Here is a 21,928-nt window from a genome sequence, read left to right on the forward strand (position 1 = left end):
TGCCAATATATAGTGGTAGCTCACTGAGATACCATGCCGCAGTTTAACATGAAAACCCTACTCAAACACAGTATACTGACTCCGAGCCGATCAGTCCTTGTTTTAGCCCCTTTATGCCGAGGATCAGACAGGGTAACAACAAGTACCATCTTTGAACGTCCTTCAATATGACGCGGCCTCCGCTCTCCGGGCGGACGCTCTGCCACTGGACACATATTGGTTTTAAATGAAGGTTATTTGTACCCAGTTATCTCATGAAAGCTTTTAAAATCTACTTTATAGCCTTCAAAACTTCATAATTAATTTACCGCCTCCGTGGTCTAGTGGGAGAGCGGAAGGTCCGGGGTTCGATCCCCGACCGCGTCATACCAAAAGACGTTAAAAGATGGTACTTGTTGTTACCTGTCTGGCGCTCGGCATTAAGGGGCTAAAACAAGGACTGGTCGGCTCGGAGTCAGTATACTGTGTCTGAGTGGGATATTCATGTTGAACTGCGGCATGGTATCTCAGTGAGCTAGCACTATAAATCGGCATCAGTCCGGACTAGTACAAGCAGCCACACAAACACGTACATGCACGTCGCTATATAAGTGCAATAATCTTGGACGCGACGTTAAACCCCATTTCACCTCACCTCATTATTAATTTACGCAAATACAGTCAGTCACCCCTTCCCTCTCACACACACACACGCACACACACGCACACACACTTATCGCGCAACAATACCGGTACCCCTAAAGGGCCCCCATGTAGGTCCGCAGTTCAACAATCGTAACTCAAACGGCAGCGCACCCGACAACATTCCGTTATTCTTTCTGTGTCAAAGCTGGTGAATTGTATCAGACCTCGATAAATCTGCGACCATGCCTTGTTCTTATTTCGTGCAAACATCTGCGCTTCGTGAATCGGGTGGGGTGGAGGTCCCCACGCAAGCGCGTTATTGCAGTTAGTTGTTTAATAGCCATGGTAACAGGGGCATCGTGTTACCGGGGGAGGGGGGGGGGGGGGGGATAAGTTACCCCCGGGGTGACAGAGCCTGGGGTGCATGTTTCTTGGTCGGGTTGACTTATCATCATTTATTTCAGTCTGGCGTTAAGGGAAATTATCGTCTGTAGTTAAGTAAGGTATGGCGTTTAGGTGTGTATTAATGAGTCGTCAGTGGGATTAATAGGTCGAAATAATCTAAGAGTTCGCACATTTTTTAGATTGTTTTCATGCTCAAAGAAGACGTATGAGACGTTCACACTGAAAAGGTATCTGTGCCATGTAATGAAGTGTTTTGAAGAGTATCGTTTTATTTCACATGTGTATTTAATCGCATTCAAAAGTCAGGTTTTTCTGGTTTAAATGTCTGGCTTGGTTGCAAGCTTGAGTTTGTTGACCGAACAAGGATACAAATATATCGATGAAAGGAGACGGAGAGGGAGGTAGAGAGCGTGAGACAGAGAGGGGGGAGGGAATATTTTGACAAGCTGTTCATAGGCGAATATATTTATTATCAATGGAGAGAGACAGAGACAGTGAGTGACAGAGAGACACAGAGAGAGAGAGAGAGAGAGACCGAGAGTGACAGACAGGGATACAGAGAGAGACAGACAGAGAGTGACAGAGAGACAGAGACAGAGTGACAGAGAGAGAGAGAGAGTGACAGAGAGAAAGAGACAGACACAGAGAGAGAGACAGAGGCAGAGAGAGACAGCCAGGGAGACAGAGAGAGAGACAGACAGACAGAGTGACACACAGAGAGTGACAGAGAGAAAGAGACAGACAGAGAGAGAGACAGAGGCAGAGAGAGACAGCCAGGGAGACAGAGAGAGACAGACAGACAGAGAGTGACACACAGAGAGTGAGAGAGACATACAGAGAGACAGAGAGAGAGAGAGAGAGAGAGGGAGGGGGGGGGGGGGGGGGAAGAGAGAACCAATAGAGAAATATCTGCTTAAAGCAGAGTCCATTTAACGATTCCGACTATATAACAAGCCCGTGTTTATGAATCACTATCAAATAGTGATGATACCAGATGTTCTCGAAAGGATAAGCGTATCCTGCCCCATCTGTGGCAGCCGTCACAAACACACGCAATGGCACGGCAAATGTTCACCTGAACAAACACGGGAACACATGGTACAAGCCAAGATAGAGAATTGCATCAGACAAAATTGTGGTCACTGGTGGGTCCCATTTAGAAATGTCTTCCACAAACATTTTGGCCTTGAATTAACAACTTTTGATTAAATAGTCATATGATCATGTTAAAATCTTCGTTGAAAGAACATACTTAATTGTACCTGTGGAATGTAGACACCAAAGGCTGGGGCTACTGGAATATTGCTGGACATAAAGAGAAGTTTAATTATTGAGGAATTAAACTCATCCCTCTTGTCACACAGTCTTGCACAGAATTCCTGCAATGTTACCAGCTCATAACTGACAACAATCCAGACCCAGTTCGCGTTTTATCAATATTTTCAGTTTCAAAATCTTTTGAAAGGGAAATTCATTAATGCCAACTGTGTAAACGCCGTGACGGTGGCCCACCACCATTGAAGCAGTCATCTGTGAGTGATTGACTGTCTGTCATTCATAATATTCATTGATATGGCCCCAGTATCGTTGACCGAAAGGCCTTCTTTCCAGCCCTCAGTGGTTGCTATGACACCAATAAATCGGAATTTATACATGCCTATTTACCGCCATTATTGTGTGGGAACATGTGAAGGAAATTCAAATGCTTTTCAGTTGTGAGATACAGTTATTATTATTTTTTTCTATCTGTGGCGTGCGGCAAGGTTGTGGTCTTACTGGAGCGTCGTTTGTTTGAATTTGCAAATATTTTATCACGAATGCACCAATAAAAGTTTATGTTTAGAGTTTATGAGCTGGGAATGTTTATGACCACGTTGTGTTGTGGAGGCAAATTACAACCTACGTGGACAGTGTCATAATTGAATGTTATTCTTGCCAGACGTATCAGCGATCGCTGATTCCACTACAGTGGTAAACGCTTAGCCTCTTCTGTCAGCGGTGGCTGTGGTCGCGGGTATCCGAACATAGTTATTAACAGTTTACTGCAATGTATACATTTTGTATGCCAGTGGATATCAGGTACATTCTTTGTTCATTCAAGAACAGGTTTATTTTGTTAAAAAAAACAATTAAATGCATGGGTGTTATATAGACTTAGTACTTGGCTTGTCGTAAGAGGCGACTAACGGGATCGGGTGGTCAGGCTCGCTGATTTTGTTGATACATGTCATCGTATCCCAATTGTTTAGCTCGATGCTCATGATGTCAATCACTGGATTGTCTGGTCCAGACTCAATTATTTAAAAACTGCTGTCATATAGCTGAAAAATTGCTAGGTACTGCGTTAAACAACAAACAAGTAAACGCCGAGACGTCGATTAAGGTGGATATGACTAAAACGTCCATATCTTCCTATACACCCTACAACAATGTCCAGTGGTGAAACTGCTGACTGCGCTATTTTAGTTCAACTGTTTATTGATGACAGAAAAAAATACTTATGTGGAATTATTTCTGTTTCAACATCTTGATGACCTGAGCAGATAGCACGTGTGGAAAAATATAGAGTTACAAACACAGGCACACATGGTTCACTTTGATAATTTGTGTATTTATCTCAACATGTTACGCTTGGCATGTGTGCATCTTCGTGTGGGTGCTTCCTTGCATGCACCAACGTTGTATGTATGCATTTTGGTATGTGTGAATCGTGGCATGTGTGCATCTTAGCATGTGTGCTTCTTGAAATGTGTGCATCTTGGTGTATGTGCATCTTGGTGTATGTGCATCTTGATATGTGTGATTCGTGGCATGTGTGCATCTCGGTATGTATGCATCTCGGCATGTATGCATCTTGGTGTATGTGCATCTTGATATGTGGGATCTTGGCATGTGTGCGTCTTGGTATGCGTGAATCGTGGTATGTGTGCATCTTCATATGTTTGAGTCGTTGCATGTGTGCATCTTAATATGTGTGCATCTTGGTGTATGTGCATCTTGATATGTATGAATCGTTACATGTGTACATCTTTGCATGTGTGCATCTTGATACGCGTGCATCTTGGCATGTGTGCATCTTAATGTGTGCATCCTCATATGTGTGTATCTTGGCATGTGTGCATCTTGATACGTGTGCATCTTGGCATGTGTGTACTTAATAAGTGTGCATCTTCATATGTATGTATCTTGGCATGTGTGCATCTTGATACGTGTGCATCTTGGCATGTGTGCATCTTAATATGTGTGCATCTTGATATGTGTGTATCTTGGCATGTGTGCATCTTAATATGTGTGCAATGGGGCATGTGTGAATCGTTGCATGTGTGCATCTTGATATGTGTGAATCGTTGCATGTGTTCATCTAGGTATGTGTGAATCGTTGCATGTGTGCATCTTGATATGTGTGAATCGTTGCATGTGTTCATCTAGGTATGTGTGAATCCTTGCATGTGTGAATCGCGGCATGTGTGCATCTTGGTATGTGTGAATCGGGTCGTTGTGTGACTCGTGGTATGTGTGCTTTTTGGCATGTAGCCTTTAGGCATGTAACCTTTTCACATTTGACATCTTGGCATGTGAGCTTTAGACATGTAGCAACATGTTGGCTTTTTACCTTTGGGCATGTAACATCTTGGCATGTAGGCTTTAGGCATGTAACTTCTTGGCATGTAATCTTCCGTGAAGTAACATCTTGGCATTACAGTTTGTTACAGTTTGTCATGTAATCCTTAAGGCATGTAGCCACTTGGCATGTATCCTTCAGGCATTGAACAACTTGGCATGTTGCATCTTGACATGAAACATCTTGGCATGCAACCTGCATGTGGCATTTTGGCTTGTAACCCTTAAGGTGCGTAGAATCTTGACATTTAGCCTTCGGGCATGTAACTCTTTGCATGTAAGCTTTCGCCATTTAACGTCTTGGCATGTAATCTAAGGCATGTAGCATCTTGGATGTAGTCTTTAGGCATGTAGCATCTTGGCATGTAACCTTTTCGCATGCATCATTTCGGCATGTAGCCTTTTGGTATTTTAGCATCATGACATCAATCATCTTAAAATGTTGCATATTGGCATGTAGCATATGGACACGTGATATGTTGGCATGTAGACTCTTGGCATGCTACAGAGGTGTGAGGTGTGAGGTGTGAATTGATAAATCGGGTCTTGTGTTGTTGACAGTTCATGTGTTCACAGCGATTAAACCATGCATGTGAGGAAGGTTCATTGTCAACATAACATGGTCGACACAGATTCTGGCATCCAAGCCAGTCATACGGAGGAGGGTCCACCTTTAAATGTATGATCGGAACAGGACCACGATACAGGCCGTAGGTCGATTTTCGTAACATCCAACGTCTTTATTGTAACCGGAGTTGACTAGCATTACCACATCCCTGGATATCTAAGTAAGCCACGGCGATACACATGTTGGGTTTCACTATACTGGAACTTGATGCACACATTACGCAGCACAAAGAATGTAGGCAACGACAAGAAAACATGACTCCTTTCTAATCCTTGACATTTTAGACGTGTAGCCTGAAGCTTTGTTTCTTACAGCACTTCCGCCTCTGAACCGTGCGATGTCTACTGAAAATACTGCTATAAAATAGGTTGAGCCACTTAGTTAAATCTGTGGGTCAAATACACAACGCATCAAATAAGACAGATGCGCCGGATTTCTAGTTATATACTGTTTAGGTATACAAATAGAGATCCAATGTTTGCACATACAGTCCCACTGTTTTCACATAGATACTCAAGGTTTACAAAGACAGACTCACGGTTTACACATACAACCTCAATATAAACTTACACACTCAAGATTTACACATAGAGACTCAAAGTTTACACAAACAGACTCAAGGTTTACACAAACAGACTCAAGGTTTACACATAGAGACCCAAGGTTTACACATACACACTCAAGGTTTACACATACACACTCAATGTTTACACTTACACACTCAAGGTTTACACATAGAGACTCAAAGATTACACAAACAGACTCAAGGTTTACATATTTAGACTCAAGGTTTACACATACAAACTCAAGGTTTACACATAGATACCTAAGGTTTACACATACAGGTTCAAGGTTTACACATACAAAATCAAGGTTTACACATACACACTCAAGGTTTACACATAACACTCAATGTTTACACTTACACGCTCAAGGTTTACACATACACACTCAAGGTTTACACTTAGAGACCCAAGGTTTACACATACAGACTCAAGGTTTACACATACACACTCAAGGTTTACACATACACACTCAATGTTTACACTTACACACTCAAGATTTACACATAGAGACTCAAAGTTTACACAAACAGACTCAAGGTTTACACATGGAGACTCAAGGTTTACACATACAGACTCAAGGTTTACACATAGAGACTCAAGGTTTACACATACGGACTCAAGGTTTACACATACACACTCAAAGTTTACACATACACACTCAAAGCTACACATAGAGACTCACGGTTTATACATACACACTCAAGGTTTACACATAGAGACTCACGGTTTACACATACAGACTCAAGGTTTACACATACACACTCAAAGTTCACACATAGATACTCAAGGTTTACACATACACACTCAAGGTTTACACATACACACTCAAGGTTTACACATACAAAATCAAGGTTTACACATACACACTCAAGGTTTACACGTACAGACTCAAGGTTTACTCATACAGACTCAAGGTTTACACATAGAGACCTAAGCTTTACACATAGAGACCCAAGGTTTACTCATACAGACTCAAGGTTTACACATACACACTCAAGGTTTACACATACACACTCAAGGTTTACACATACACACTCAAGGTTTACACATACAGACTCAAGGTTTACTCATACAGACTCAAGGTTTACACATAGAGACCCAAGCTTTACACATAGAGACCCAAGGTTTACTCATACAGACTCAAGGTTTACACATAGAGACTCAAGGTTTACACAAAGAGACTCAAAGTTTACACATGGAGACTCAAGGTTTACACATACAGACTCAAGGTTTACACATAGAGACTCAAGGTTTACACATACGGACTCAAGGTTTACACATACACACTCAAAGTTTACACATACACACTCAAAGCTACACATAGAGACTCACGGTTTATACATACACACTCAAGGTTTACACATAAAGACTCACGGTTTACACATACAGACTCAAGGTTTACACATACACACTCAAAGTTCACACATAGAGACTCACGCTTTACACATACACACTCACGGTTTACACATACACACTCAAAGTTCACACATAGAGACTCAAGGTTTACACATACACACTCAAGGTTTACACATACACACTCAAGGTTTACACATACAAAATCAAGGTTTACACATACACACTCAAGGTTTACACGTACAGACTCAAGGTTTACTCAAACAGACTCAAGGTTTACACATAGAGACCTAAGCTTTACACATAGAGACCCAAGGTTTACTCATACAGACTCAAGGTTTACACATACACACTCAAGGTTTACACATACACACTCAAGGTTTACACATACACACTCAAGGTTTACACATACAGACTCAAGGTTTACTCATACAGACTCAAGGTTTACACATAGAGACCCAAGCTTTACACATAGAGGCCCAAGGTTTACTCATACAGACTCAAGGTTTACACATAGAGACTCAAGGTTTACACATATAGACTCCAGGTTTACACATATAGGCTCACGGTTCACACATAGAGACTCAAGGTTCACACATACAGACTCAAGGTTTACACGTACAGACTCAAGGTTTACACATACAGACTCAAGGTTTACACATACAGACTCAAGGTTTACACATACAGACTCAAGGTTTACACATAGAGACCCAAGGTTTACACATACAGACTCAAGGTTTACACATACAGACTCATGGTTAACACATAGATACTCACGGTTCACACATAGACACTCAAGGTTTACACATAGAGACTCAAGGTTTACACATACAGACTCAAGGTTTACACATAGAGACCCAAGGTTTACACATACACACTCAAGGTTTACACATACAGACTCAAGGTTTACTCATAGAGACTCACGGTTTACACATACAAAATCAAGGTTTACACATACACACTCAAGGTTTACACATACAGACTCAAGGTTTACACATAGAGACCCAAGCTTTACACATAGAGACCCAAGGTTTACTCATACAAACTCAAGGTTTACACATGGAGACTCAAGGATTATACAAAGAGACTCCAGGTTTACACATAGAGACTCACGGTTTACACATACAGACTCAAGGTTTACACATACAGACTCACGGTTTACACATACATACTCACGGTTCACACATACATACTCACGGTTTATAGATACACACTCACGGTTTACACATACAGACTCAAAGTTTACACATACACACTCAAGGTTTACACATACACAATCAAGGTTTACACATACAGACTCAAGGTTTACACATACAGACTCAAGGTTTACACAAACAGACCCAAGGTTTACACATACAGACTCAAGGTTTACACATACAGACTCATGGTTCACACATACACACTCAAGGTTTACACATACACACTCAAGGTTTACACATAGAGACCCAAGGTTTACACATACACACTCAAGGTTTACACATACAGACTCAAGGTTTACTCATACAGACTCACGGTTTACACATACAAAATCAAGGTTTACACATACACACTCAAGGTTTACACATACAGACTCAAGGTTTACACATAGAGACCCAAGCTTTACACATAGAGACCCAAGGTTTACTCATACAAACTCAAGGTTTACACATGGAGACTCAAGGTTTACACATAGAGACTCCAGGTTTACACATAGATACTCACGGTTTACACATACAGACTCAAGGTTTACACATACAGACTCACGGTTTACACATACACACTCACGGTTTACACATACACACTCACGGTTTACATATACATACTCACGGTTTACACATACACACTCACGGTTTACACATACAGACTCAAAGTTTACACATACACACTCAAGGTTCACACATACACACTCAAGGTTAACACATAGAGACTCAAGGTTTACACGTACAGACTCACGGTTCACACATACAGACTCAAGGTTTACACATAGAGACCCAAGATTTACACATACAGACTCAAGGTTTACACATACAGACTCAAGGTTTACACATACACACTCAAGGTTTACACATACACACTCAAGGTTTACACAGACAGACTCACAGTTCACACATAGAGACTCACGGTTTACACATAGAGATTCACGGTTCACACATACACACTCAAGGTTTACACATAGATACTCAAGGTTTACACTTGGAGATTCTACGTTCACACATAGAAACATAGGTTTTAACGCTTTGTTTGTTTGTTGTTGTTTAACGCCGCACTAAACACTATTCCAGCTATATGACGGCGACGGTTTGTCCGCCGAGACCCTCAGTTTGCACACGGACACAAGTTCACGTACTAATGCTCTTACTGGCGTGTGTTACAACAAGGAAGTTCTTCTGGATTCGCAACATGACAGGGCGTTTTCAGAATTGTTTAGACGTTAACTATGTGAATGAAGCAACGCAACCTGTTCTCCTCTGACTGGCCATATGTACGGTTTGATCATACAGCTGTTGTTTTGTATCAAGTGGTATATTGTAAAGCGTTCATGGCGCTTATTGCCGCACTAGCAATATTTCATCTTTGTCATGGCGGCCTGTTAATAATTGAGCCTGGATCAACCTTTAGCGTATTTGGAGTATACCGTATTCGACGTAATAAGCGCCCAGGGCGCTCTCAAAATTAGAAAAAGGGGGCTCTTATTAGAATATAATTTTGGTGAGATTAAAAACGAGGTTGAAAGAATGTAGGTTTGTGCTGACAGCCTGAAATGAAATAAAAGAAGAATCTGTGTGTATTATACACGATAGATATATTTTCGAGAATTTAATTGCCCATAATTAAGGTTGCATATAACAAACGAGTGCGTATTATACACGAATAAATAAGTCTTGTGTACATTGATCAATCCGAAACGGTGCTAACTGGGATTGTTCACTTGCCAATATATTAGCAAATAACGCCGTGGGCGTTTATTAGAGCGGGGCGCTTATTACGTCGAATACGGTAATTAAGTTATCGTTTTGAAGATCGGAGTTATGCATCCGGATAGTGTGTCGTAATCGCTAAACTGGGACTGTATGGTAATCGCTGAGTAAACATTATGGCAAATGTGTCTCGCTCACCCTGTCTGAGTTTGAATAACATTAACGCGACATGCCGTTTTAATATTGTACTTTTAGGTACAGAACCAACAAAGAAGAGGCTTGTTGCGATACCAGTGACGTGTTTTCAGTTTGAAATATGTCATGAAATAAGACACGCATGCTAACAACTGAATTTCAAAAATATACTGTCCTAACATATCAAAGTAAACAGGGTTGTCCCAATTCGGGTGTTCCGAGCTCGTTCAAACTCTCGGTCACCTCAGCAGGTTCAATATCACGAACACTCACGGTAAACAAACTTCAAACTTTAAGATTTCTGAATAATTGGAGAGGAAGTTAAGGGGTTTGACTTCTAAAGAAAAGGTAAGAGACGAGAGTGTTCGCGTTGAATATATAGCAATTAATGTTAATCGGTCAATTTTGATTGGTTTACATGGGGACTATTTCAAATATTCGCCTTGACATATCACGATTATCCTGAAGTGAATGACACGCTATTTTGTAACGGTGAACTGTCATGAAAGACTGTGAAAACCGAGTTTAAGAATGCTTTTGGTGTTTAAAGTCACTATGTATGATCGGTTAAAGAAACTCCGGTGATTTCATATGACTTCTTAATCTGTCGAGACATGACACCTGTTTTTTTTCATATGAATATAGTTAATCTGTCATGACATGATATTGTCATATGAAAAAAAATCGAGCGTTTTTTTTAAAAACTTTTTTGGAGTAGTATATATTTAATGGTTTTAAAAGTTTTCAAGAACTAATAGCTCCTCATTTATTATATTGTAATATTGCAAGTCCAAATTGTGCCATGCGACGACCCTCAAGGACAGGGAAGTTTTTGAAAGTAAGAGCTGTTAAAATTGACAAAACAGCTTGTCGTCGTTGCCGGTGATCAGCGGTTGAAAGGGGCTTTGAAGGTTATGTTGCAAGGCATTTTCCACACCAAGAACAAATGCCACAGATTGCATAATTTACTTGTTTTTGTTCGAACAATCATTGAAAACGTTACAAGGTGTTACAGCAAAAATAGTCATTCTACCCACAGGATTATTCTAGTTGAAATATACACAGACCTTCGATAATATCATCATAGGCTCTTTTTCACCAAGAAATACAGAGACTCAACCTGGGAGGAAAATGGCATTTTCACGCATGAGCGTCGATGATGAATAGAACTGTTATCATTTCATCCGATATAAAATTCAGCTACATTCGATGTTGGGTTTAGTTTGGTTTAGTGCCTGATTGTGGAACGTTACAGTTATAAAGCACATCTGTAATGTTTGATCATGTCTGAAGCATTCAAACCAGTGGTGATTAAGGTGAACATCTGTAAACGCCATCGGGGTGTAAAAATATTGAATAAGCCATGACTCAGCACATTACCTTGGCGTACCCCAGCAGCTATTGCTGAAAACGTCAGCCATTTCTTTCCTTTACAAATATGTGTATTTTGTTGCAAGATTTTGTGATTTGGATTTTGTTTGCATGCAGTATTGAAGTCGGTCACGTTAAACTGTTTTAGTGTGTGTATACTGTGTGTGGTATCTAATGAATGCATTTTGCTTCAAATCTTTGTTGCATTGGTGAATTGCATCTAATTAAATTAATCTTGTGGTACTCGATAGTCACAGAATGAGAGAGTACACACACACACACACACACACACAGAGAGAGAGAGAGAGAGAGAGAGAGAGAGAGAGAGAGAGAGAAGACCCCCACACTGCGACACTGCCACACTGGGCTTGCGTGTATTAACTCCGATTGGAGGTATTCTGGAGGTACCTGGCCATAAGTGTCTTCCTTCTATGGGGCCAGTGAGGTGGGTTATTGGAGTGTGATTGTTTCACAGTTTACCGTGTTCGCACCTAAGTCGTGAAGGTGATTTGTGTTTATCGGACATACGTGTAAAACGACCACGAAATTAATCTGAAAATAACGTTTTATACACCTGATTAAAGTGATTTATTTTTTCTCATATTCTTCAGTTTGAAAGTTTGGTTGGCAGGGAATATAAAGAATACAAATATACCTTCAGGTTCGGTGATTGTATGTCTTAATCAATATGTAATCTTAATCAATAGTGTCCTTCTCGAATGATTTGTACAAAAGCTTTGTGAAAATTGTGTTTAACAGTGCTTTGAGTGTGATAGGTTCTCAGACTTTTAATGTGCTTCAACATAGAAATATGTCTTACACATTGGGCGTGTTACAGCGAGTCAGTTTGGTTTAAGGCCGCTTTAAACATTACTGCAGTATATTTGGGCGTGTCAGCTCGATGTTGGAAGAAATACAAGCGTGACATGGCGCTGACACTCATCACTTCGATGAGGTGAGGGGAAATGGGGTTTAACGTCGCGTCCAAGATTATTGCACTTATATAGCGACGTGCATGCACGTGTATGTATGTGTGTGTGTGTGTGTGTGGCTGCTTGTACTAGTCCGGACTGATGCCGATTTATAGTGCTAGCACACTGAGATACCATGCCGCAGTTTAACATGAATACCCCACTCAGACACAGTATACCGACTCCGAGCCGACCAGTCCTTGTTTTAGCCCCTTAATGCCGAGCGCCAGACAGGGTAACAACAAGTACCATCTTTTAACGTCTTTTTGGTATGACGAGGCTCTCCGGGCGGACGCTCTACCATTAGACCACGGAGGCGGTCTCACTTCGATGAAGTCCTCGAGTAACGGTATGATGCTCACAAACCATGACCTCCTCGGAATGACTTTGGGATTCGAAGAAATATGTCCTCCGAACAGAGGTCAGTTTGGCAGCAGCTTTAAGGAAATGGAATGGAAGCTGTGTCACTTTCCTTTGTCAAAGAATTGTTTTGCAAGAAAAAATACCACAGATTTCCTAATTTACTTGTTAGATTTCATTGGAATAGTAAAGGGACACGTACTTACAATATGGAGATATTTTGGTGGAAAAAGCTTTTATTTATTTAACAGTTCAGGCACGTCGGCAGGGTAATAGTACTAACAGTTCTGGTCTAAGGGAGGCAACTCTAGACACCATCATTCCTGTTCAGTGCATGGGCACGACTTGAGACAATGTTCAGCAGTGTGTTGCCTGTGTAATTTGTATTTCTAGATGGATGGATAAATTCACAAGACTACCTGAGAATTGTTTGAACGACTTGGCATTTTTTCCTTTTGCGCTATTCAAACATCACCTCTTCTTGAGTGTCAATGAAATTCTAACAAAACGATTTGATTTAAGTTGTAATTACATGAACGTTCTAAGACTTTCAATTTTTATGCAACAACGTGCAGATTCATAAACTAAAATTTGTCGTTTTCTAGTTACATTGAAGTTTTGAAAAGACGCCTTATTTAAAATAGTTCTTTGTGTAGGTCAATCCCATCTCAACCCATGTAGCTTTCTTTTATTAAAATGTAAAAACACCTTTTTTATTCATGTGAATCTATCACCAACATTTCACAATAAAAAGCCATTGTTTAAAAAGACAAACAAAGAGCTTTCGCGTTATATTATATGAACAAACAACTTTCAGTCTCTACTGCAATGGCGTGCTGTATTTTTTTTTCAAAATGATGTAATATAATAATCGGCCCATTACAGCCGCGTTTATCGCTATGTTGACTCGCATCAAATTTTGCGACAATTTTCCTTATTTTTTTCCATTTTTATGTTTTATTTCCAAACGAAAGGGCGTGAATATTATTACGTTTTAAAGAGCCTTTTCACTGCCGAAAAATATAAATCAAGAACGTAAAAGGTGCGTGAAGACGGAACATGTAAAAAAGGCTGCCAAACTTTCTTGGCACGCTGTTCATTAGAAAACAGGCTGCCAAACTTTCTTGGGACGCTGTTCATTAAACCGTCATGACACCCTCATTGTACCAGCTTTCCTCGATGTCTAAGAGGTTTTCAAAAAAATATCAGCAACAAAGCCAACAAGATTTCTGTTTAGTTTGGTTTGTGGATTCCACAATGCGCGGAAGTACACTGATAGGTGTCACGCCTCTGCAATCGTGTTTTGTTCTAGGTACCTGCACGTGCATTATTCCGAAAACAATTACTCATGGGGTTTTTTTCAGGGCTTTTGTAGACTTTAAAACAACGACTTGTTTCAGATGCCAATACAATTTTCAAGGAAATTTGATGATGGTGTGTCGACAATTACAAAATGTTATCGAGTTTCGGTGCATTTACACATCTGGAGAACGAAAAGCATAATTTGCCGCTATTTTCATTTGAAACACACTGCTCTTTAATGCTTCAAACGAACAGTATCACCAGACTCAAAGTTTTTCTGCCTCCTCGAATACAAGAAACAACACACACACACGCGCGCGCGCACGCACACACACACACACACACACACACACACACACACATAGGTTATTGTTTAACGCCGCACTCAGCAATATTCAAGCTGTATGATGGCGGTCTGTAAATAATCGAGTCTGGATCCTCCAATCCCCCTCGCCCTACGACTTTTCCGATTCGATTAAATATATCGAGATCTTGTTCAGCCGAGGCTGTGATATTAAATTTAGTATATGCCGAACTCGAGTCCATGAAAAGTATTGTCATTGGCTGTTGATTTCTGGCGTGAGAAAATCTATGCTAAGTTCGTGGTTAGAGAGATGTAGCTGGTGACGTCACTTCCGATAAAAAAAAATCATAATTGTGAGTGATTATGGTTTCACGCCACTATTAGCAACCCTCCAGTTATATCACGACGGGGACTCAAGAAATGTGATGAGGCGAAATGGGGTTTAACGTCGCGTCCAAGATTATTGCATTTATATAGGACGTGCATGCACGTGTGTGTGTGGCTGCTTGAACTTGTCAGGACTGATGCCGATTTATAGTGCTTTTACACTGAAACACCATGCCGCAGTTTAAAATGAATACCCAACTCAGACACAGTAAACTGACTTTGAGCAGACCAGTCCTTGGTTTAGTCCGGACTGATGCCGATTTATAGTGCTAGCTCACTGAGATACCAGGCTGCAGTTTAACATGAATACCCCACTCAGACACAGTATACTGACTCCGAGCAGTCCAGTCCTTGTATTAGCCCCTTAATGCCGAGCGCCAGACAGGGTAACAACAAGTACCATCTTTTAACGTCTTTTGGTATGACGCGGGCGGGGATCGAACCCCGGACCTTCCGCTCTACCACAAGACCACGGAGGCTGTCCCCAGAAATGTAATTCAATTATCGAACCCATGTGATGAATCAAATTTCGTCGTGACAAGCGACGCTTCATCCACTTGACTTACCTACTGTCCTCGGTTTTACGAATTACCTTTGTACCGTAGCTCGTACCTTCTTTCACGACCCGAGAAGATCCGGGATAGAATAGGTCTTCAGCAACCCATGCTTGCCGTAAAAGTTGACTATGCTTGTCGTAAGAGGCGACTAGCCGAATCGGTTGGTCGGACTCGCTGACTTGGTTGATACATGTCATCGTATCCCAATTGCGTGGATCGATGCTCATGATGTCAATCACTGGATTGTCTTGTCCAGACACGATTATTTACAGACCGCCGTTATATAGCTGGAATATTGCTGAGTTCGGCGTTAAACAACAAACAAAACAAACCCTTTTTAACATACACCGTTTTATAATCCGAGCTCTTCAACATAATCGTTGTCTGTCAATAGAACATTGGTCAAAATGTATTCGACGACTGTGTATACCAACTGTAGTTTGTACACATCAATATAATTATTGTGTATAATATATGTGAGGGAGCGTGTTAACAAGGTCAGTCTCGATAGTGATTATTAAATGAAAATAAGGTACCTACCTTGCGCAATGCTTATTTTCACAAACAGATCCATTTGGTATCCATGGTTACACGATATTCTATTGAAAATTACACCATGGCGTCTCAGTAATCCACAAGAAAGTAGCTCCTTTAATTCCGCGTTAATACGTTGATACGTAACCTCTCTTTACACTTTAAGAATACGTAATCCCCGCGTCTTCTGTTACGTCGTAACGTCTTGTTCGTGTCTCGTGCGACGTCACTTTCGCAGGTAGTGGCAGAACATTTGTACATCCACGACAACAGTTTCTGTAGAATAAAATAGAGCAGAGTAAAAACAGTAACAACGCGGATCTGACATCCAACACATGAACCAGCAACTGCTTCACCCATCATAGGTTCATCTTGAGTATCTTTATCCACGTATTATCATCACCAGTGTGCCATAGCGTTGTCCTGTTCCAAAATCGGTAATCTGTAAACGCAGGATCATTTCTTGGTGAAATATTTAAGAAACCTTGAACACCAACCAAAATAATAACGGTTCCGTCGATCTCTAACTGCTTTCTTCTTAACGCAAACCAAAACCATCCATAAGCAATGTTTTCTGTATCCAACACCGCAGCTTCACTCTTGATTACAAGCCGAAGTTGGTTTGAATAGATAACTGAAGTTGCTAACTCATTCACTCTTCCAAAAATATAATCTTTGCATTTTCACGACAGAAACAACTAGACCGTGTTTCCCTTCTACTCAGATGACACCTCAGCTATCATCCTCGATATAACGCGAAAAGGGGATCCAATTTCGTTACACAATTTGACGAGTGGATTTGACACCAGTTGTACATCTGAATATGTAGGTGAACTACTACCCATAACGATTGTGTTTTGGGACCAGTTATTCGGGTTTATTTGCCTTTTGCGTTACCTGCGTATTTGGAAAGATGATAGCCTGTAAGTAAGAGAGTCAAGCGTGTAGCGTCAACACAAGGCTTCATTCATACATGTAGCATATGAGTGGCCACTAGAAACGCAATGCTGTATGCCATTTATTAAAACGACGAGTACTGATTAGAGTAATGCGAAATATATTACGTTTGTTTGTTTGTTTGTTTGTTTGTTAACGCCGTATCCCTCAATATTCTAGCTATATGACGGCGGCCTGTAAATAATCGAGTCTGGGCCAGGCATTCCAGTGATTGACATCATGAGCATCTATTAAGGCAATTGGGATACGATGACATGCATCAGTCGAGTCACTGAGCCTGACCACCCGATCCCGTTAGTCGCCTCTTGCGACAAGCGTGGGTTGCTGAAGACCATTTCTAACCCGGATCTTCACGGTCGAATATTAATATGTTTCAAGATAAGGACGGATTAAAGTGTTCATTTACAGTAAACTACGTTTATGACAAACACGCCTTTAAAGAACCGACGGCTGTAACGAAGAGTTTTTTTGTCCCGTCCCATTGCTTCATATATGCTGTACATATGATTATAACGAACAACGTATATAACGAATTACAATTAGTGGTCCCTTTGGGTTCGTTATAACCGTAGTTTACTGTATATGATATGGTGACAAGATACCCAGAACGACGAGACAAGAGTATGGCGGAAAGCTTTCATTTTTAACAATGGGCGAGGGTGCTTATAACCAACTATAATTAGTGGTCCCTTTAAGCTTGTTTACTGTATCATTAATTCTACTCCTGCAATTGTTGTCCAGCTTCAACCAAAACAACATGGATACAATGTGTGAAGCCCATTTCTAATGTCCCCCGGCGTGATTTTGCTGGAAAATTGCTAAAAGCGGCCTAAAACCATATTAATTCACCCCAAACAACTCCCCTGTTAGCGAATGTACGTGAATCAAGTGCAAATAGGTTGTACAGCAAGGCGCTGAAAGTAACACAAGAACACTGTGAACCATATTCCATCAAACACCTTCCGATTTTAAAAAAACCCAACATAACGGGCCTTTTAGAAACTATTTGAATTAATTTATTATACCGAGGCAGCTGATATGAAGGATAAATCAGCAGGGGAAAAAACAGTGAACCATAACAGCCACCAATCTTTTAATTAAGGGTTTCCCGAGCGTTTCAATTCACGCCGAGTGACGGTGGCGCAAGAGTATAAGTTTTCTTTTAAATATTTTTCACAACACGAAACCAAATGACGCGGACTTGGCAGTAATTTCACAATGGAATTACTCCACGAAACGAATAGATATAATCGGCATTATTTCTGTCATTGTGTTTGTGTATCGGAATTGGGGAACTCGGTTCTATATAAGATCGGATGGTCTTATGAACATGAAAATAGCAAATGGAAATCGTGTGGCTGTAACAAGTAAGTCTCTATGTCTCATACACTGTCTTCACTCTATGTCTCATACACTGTCTTCACTCTATGTCTCATACACTGTCTTCACTCTATGTCTCATACACTGTCTTCACTCTATGTCTCATACACTGTCTTCACTCTATGTCTCATACACTGTCTTCACTCTATGTCTCATACACTGTCTTCACTCTATGTCTCATACACTGTCTTCATGAAACACATGATTTTCGCATGGCCTCGTCAATTTTTAAGAACATTTAAGAATGTTTAGTTTAGTTTAGTTATTTTTCTCGATTATATAAGGCATTTAGTCTTTTTACGTTGTAATTATTGCATGCCCTTTGATATCTAAAGTGCCGGGCAAAAGAAAGTTAAACAAATGTTTGATGATGGCTAAAAGTTAAACAAGGTGAGGTGAAATGGGGTTTAACGTCGCGTCCAAGATTATTGCACTTATAAAGCGACGTGCTTGCACGTGTGTGTGTGTGTGGCTGCTTGTACTAGTCAGGACTGATGCCGATTTATAGTGCTTTTACACTGAGACACCATGCCGCAGTATAAATAAATACCCAACTCAGACACAGTAAACTGACTTTGAGCAGACCAGTCCTCGGTTTAGTCCCTTAATGCCGAGCGCCAGACAGGGTAACAACAAGTACCATCTTTTAACCAGTTTTGGTATGACGCGGCCGGGGATCGAACCCCGGTCCTTCCGCTCTACGGGTGGACGCTCTACCACTAGACCACGGAGGCGGTCCTAAAAGTTAAACAAACAAGGAGTGTTTTTTTCGATGGTGACGTAAAGGTACGGGTATCAAATGAGATATAATATGCATCATATCAATGAGTATCTCACAACAGGTGACGTACACACGTCTCAAGGGTCATGGGGATCGCAATTTCACAGTACACAGTGGGGCGGTCGGGTAGCCTACTGGTTAAAGCGTTCGCTCGTCACGCCGAAGACCCGGGTTCGATTCCCGACATGGGTACAATGTGTGAAGCCCATTTCTGGTGACCCCCGCCGTGATATTGCTGGGATATTGCTAAAAGCGGCGTAAAACCATACTCACTCACTCACTCACTCACTCACAGTACACAGTAATGTGCTGAGTGAAGCGTGAGTGAGTGAGTATGGTTTTACGCCGCTTTTAGCAATATTCCAGCAATATCACGGTGGGGGACACGAGAAATGGGCTTCACATATTGTACCCATGTCGGGAATCGAACCCGGGTTTTCGGCGTGACGAGCGAACGCTTTAACCGCTAGGCTACCCGACCGCCCCTTAGTGAAGCGTGAACTTTCAAGTGTATACTTTCTTTTCCCCGGCTGTTGTTCACTACGAGAATAGGATGATTATGATGGTTATAGTTGGTTTATGATTATTGTTATACATATCATTATTCTTTTTGTTCCTTGTTTATGTTAGTGTGATTGTTTCTGGTATCTGGTATTTGTTAAAAATAAAAACATTTTATAATAGTAAGGTCGATATCATTACAGTCGATAATCAGAACAGTTGTAATAGTAGTAGTTGTACTAGTAGTAGTATTTGTAGTAATAGTAGTAGTAGTGACAGCTGCATCAGTAGTAGTCGTGGTAGTCGCAGTAGTAGTAGTAGTAGTACTGGTAGTAGTAGTGGCAGCTGCAAAAGTAGTATTCGGAGTAGCAGTAGTAGTAGAAGTAGTAGTAGTAGCAGCAGTAGTAGAAGCAGCAACAGTAGTAGTAGTAGTAGGAGTGGCAGCAGCAACAGTGGTAGTCGGAGAAAAAGTAGTAGTAGCAGCAGTAGTAGTAGAACTAGTAGTAGTAGTAGTAGTGGCAGATGCAACAGTAGTAGTAGTGGTTGTCGGAGTAGTAGTAGTAGAAACAGCAGCAGCAAATGTAGTAGTAGTAGTAGTGGCAGCTGCAACAGTAGTAGTCGTGGTAGTCGGAGTAGCAGTAGTAGTAGTAGTAGTAGTAGTAGCAAATGTAGTTGTAGTAGTTATAGTAGCAGTAGTGGCCAAAGCAATAGATGTAGTTGTGGTAATCGGGATAGTAGTAGTAGTAGTAGCAGCAGCAGCCACACCAGCAGTTGTTGTAGTAGTAAAAGTAGCAACAGAAGCAGCAGCAGTAGCAGCAGTAGTAGTAGTAGTAGTAGTAATAGTAGTAGTAGCAGCAGCAAATGTAGTAGTAGTAGCAGAAACAGCAGCAGTATTAGTAGTAGCAGGAAATATAGTAGTAGCAGGAAATGTAGTAGTAGTAGTAGTAGTAGCAGCAGCATCACATGTAGTAGTAGTATATAGTAGTAGCTCTGTTGCTAACACTGTTATTAGTATAACCATCAACACATCAGCAGCAGTGTCAGTTATCACAATAATCCGATAGTTCCGATAATCATGATCATTATTTCCGTATCACTGCCATCGATATCACTATCATCACATTTTGTCGTCATGGTAACTCCTCTTTCTTGTTGGAATGTCTACTGACGGTTGAACGTGATATGCCCACATCTCAATGAGCTGTGTGTGTCGCCCCCACCAGCAGTATTTTAGACACAGCTTAATGTAGGAGAAAAACCCGATCTTAAACGTTTTCACCTTGTGGGATCCCCTGAGGACGGGTATTGTGCCGAATAACCAAACAAGGATAACCGAAATAGCCGAACAAGGATCATATTTTGATCACGGTGAAGGGACGCAACTCTGCAGGGCGAACTGCTACGCCCAAGACAACGAGGTCACCCCATATCACAGTTCAGTGAAAGTTTCCGTTTAGCTGCATGACTCATTTTATAAATATAGTGTATATTTTTCTATGTATGTAAATTATGTAACACAACTACTATCGGGAAGGTCAGACAATTGTTATTAGTTTGTTTAAGTTTTGTTTGTTTGTTTGTTTGTTTGTTTATTGTTTAACGCCGCATTTAGCAATATTCCAGCTATATGACGGCGGTCTGTAAACTATCGAGTCCTGTCTATCGTACCGTAGTGTGTCTATTGTGCCTTAGTGTGTCTATCGTACCGTAGAGTGTCTATTGTACCTTAGTGTGTCTATCGTACCGTAGTGTGTCTATCGTACCTTGGTTGGTTGGTTGGTTGTTTAGCCCCGCACTCAGCAATATTCCAGCTGTGTGAATATGCGGTCTGTAAATATTCGAATCTGGACCAGACAATCCAGTGATTGACATAAATGAGCATCGATCCACGAAATTGGGATACAATGACATGCATCAACCAATTCAGCGAGTCTGACCACCCGATCCCGTTAGTAGCCTCTTACGACAAGCATATTCGCCGTTTACTGAAAGCACGGGTTGCTGAAGACCTATTCTACCCCGGATCTTCACGGGTCAGTTTGTTTAAGTGCGGCCAGTTCCTGGTAAAATGAATTCAGGTACATGTATATCGAAACACCATTCGCAAATTTTGTTTTGTTCCAAAAATCTTCAGACCCACATTTTGGTTAAAAAGGAAAACATCCGGGAGGCTGTGTATTATCGCCCCTAAGTGAGTGAGTGAGTGAGTGAGTGAGTGAGTGAGTTGATTTTTA

The 21,928-nt window shown here is 41.0% G+C and overlaps 1 protein-coding gene and 1 long non-coding RNA gene across 5 annotated transcripts in view; one reads left to right on the top strand and one right to left on the bottom strand.

The window, feature by feature from the left end:
* Positions 1–21,928, bottom strand: part of LOC125379165 — a 114,903-nt gene that overhangs the window by 91,886 nt on the left and 1,089 nt on the right. The window contains exon 2 of one of the 2 annotated variants that reach the window (XR_007220630.1): positions 16,082–16,517. This is a non-coding gene — a long non-coding RNA (uncharacterized LOC125379165). Of the gene's footprint in view, positions 1–16,081; positions 16,802–21,928 lie in introns of those variants that run through there. The other variant, XR_007220629.1, reaches the window with a different exon arrangement.
* The window catches only part of LOC125379164, a 48,414-nt gene that overhangs the window by 6,739 nt on the left and 19,747 nt on the right, over positions 1–21,928 (top strand). The gene's annotated exons all lie outside the window — the stretch shown is intronic.

This window comes from Haliotis rufescens, unplaced genomic scaffold (assembly GCF_023055435.1).
Source record: "Haliotis rufescens isolate VD_foot unplaced genomic scaffold, xgHalRufe1.0.p SCAF_14, whole genome shotgun sequence".
Taxonomy (NCBI): Eukaryota; Metazoa; Mollusca; class Gastropoda; order Lepetellida; family Haliotidae; genus Haliotis; species Haliotis rufescens.